Source organism: Gossypium arboreum, chromosome 10 (genome assembly GCF_025698485.1).
Source record: "Gossypium arboreum isolate Shixiya-1 chromosome 10, ASM2569848v2, whole genome shotgun sequence".
Taxonomy (NCBI): domain Eukaryota; kingdom Viridiplantae; phylum Streptophyta; class Magnoliopsida; order Malvales; family Malvaceae; genus Gossypium; species Gossypium arboreum.
In genome coordinates this window covers 56,547,940-56,550,053 of record NC_069079.1, presented here as the reverse complement: position 1 = coordinate 56,550,053, position 2,114 = coordinate 56,547,940, and the positions used below count along the sequence as shown (strand labels likewise).

The window sequence follows — 2,114 nt, the reverse complement described above, 5'->3', positions numbered from 1 at the left end:
CGAGAAGATGTCTGATAATGAGAATAATTCGTTACCTCCTGTGGTTGCTGCAAATCCAGTAAATCAAGATCCTGCTCCTCGTACTATGTATGATTATGCTAAACCTACTTTAACAGGAACTGAATCGAGTATAGTTAGACCTGCTGTTGCTGCAAATAATTTTGAACTAAAACCTAACACAATTCAAATGATACAACAGTTTGTTCAGTTTGATGGTTTGCAGAACGAGGATCCAAACACTTATTTAGCAAATTTTCTAGAATTCTGCGATACTTTTAAGATTAATGGTGTTTCTGACGATGTCATTCGCATTAAGGAGTAAGGCTAAACAGTGGTTGAACTTATTACCGCGAGGGTCAATCACCACTTGGGAACAAATGACCGAAAAATTTTTGCTTAAATATTTTTCGCTGGCTAAAACGGCTAAATAAAGGAATGATATCTCTTCTTTTGTGCAATGGATTTAGAAACACTTTATGATGCATGGGAGAGATACAAAGATCTATTGAGAAGGTGCCCTTACCATGGATTACCCCTTTGGCTACAAGTTCAAACTTTTCACAACGGTTTGAATCCTTTGACCAGACAAATGATTGATGCAGCTGCTGGTGGCACTATTAATAATAAGACACCTGAAGAGGCTTATGAGTTCATAGAAGAGATGTCACTAAATAATTATCAGTGGCAAGTCATGAGGACAAAGCCGACAAAAGCATTCAGGGTTTTTAACGTCGACTCGGTTACTATGCTTTCAAATCAGGTAGAACTTTTAAATAGAAAAATTGATGGTTTACTTGGTTCTACATAGGTACATTCAATAATGCAGTGCGATGCAAGTGGAGGTAGACTAAACAATTCAGAATATCCACCCTATGGCCCTAACATTGAGAACGAGCAATTAAACTATATGGGTAATAATCCTCGACCTCAAAATAATCCTTATTGTAACACTTACTATGCAGGTTGGAGGAACCACCCAAATTTCTCATGGGGAGGCCAAGGAAATCAACGACCACCCACCCTCCAGGCTTCCAACAACAACCTTGCCAGTAAGAGAAAAAGTCGAACCTTGAGGAGATGATGACAAAATTTATTTAAGTAGCGGAGACTCGTTTTCAGAACACTAAAACTTCACTTAAAAATCAGCAAGCATCAATTCAAGGGCTTGAGAATCAAATAGGACAGTTGGCTAAGATAATTTCAGAAAGACCACCAGGGAGTCTACCTAGTAACACCGAACTCAATCCAAAAGAGCATGTGAAAGCAGTTACATTAAGAAGTGGGAAAGTATTAGCTGAATCTGAAAAGAAGCTGCTACCAGAAGCTGATAGAAAAGAAGATGAGGAAGAAAAACTCGAAAATAATGAAAAATCGGTGTTGAGTGAATATAAATCACCAATCTCATACCCAGCAAAGTTGAAGAAAGACCGCATCGATGCATAATTCGGTAAATTTCTTGAACTTTTTAAACAATTACATATCAATTTACCTTTTGTTGAAGCTATCTCGTAGATGTCTACATATGCAAAGTTCTTGAAAGAGCTTTTAACAAATAAAAGAAAGTTTGAAGAATTATCTACAGTGAAACTCAACGAGGAGTACTCGGCTATACTCTAAAATAAACTATCAACCAAAATAAAATATCCAGGAAGTTTTACTGTTCCTTGCTTAATTGGTAGTTTAAATGTTGAGAAGGCACTAGCTGATTTAGGCGCTAGCATTAATCTGATGCCTTACAAAATGTTCAAGCAACTTGGTCTTGAGGAACCTAAACCAACTAGGATGAGTATTCAACTACCCGATAGATCTGTAAAATATCCTAGGGGTGTTATAGAGGACGTACTTATAAAAGTAGATAAATTTATGTTTCCTGTTAATTTTGTTGTGCTTGACATGGATGAGGATGTTGAGGTGCCTTTAATTTTAGGTCATCCATTTTTAGCCACTGCTAGAGCTGTTATTGATGTGGGTGATGGTAAACTTGTACTTAGGGTAGGTGACGAAGAGATTATTTTTAAAATTATGATGCCATGAGATTTTCTAGGGAGCAGGATGACTCATGTTTTTTTATTGACTCTATTGATCATGCTACTTAAGATTCTTTACAAGAAATC

At 36.8% G+C, this 2,114-nt stretch overlaps 1 non-coding gene across 1 annotated transcript; it reads right to left on the bottom strand.

Moving 5' to 3' along the window:
• Positions 1-425: 425 nt before the first annotated feature.
• On the bottom strand, positions 426-531 carry LOC128282685 (small nucleolar RNA R71). Its single transcript, XR_008273039.1, has one exon. It is a non-coding gene; the product is annotated as a small nucleolar RNA R71 (small nucleolar RNA).
• Positions 532-2,114: the final 1,583 nt, after the last annotated feature.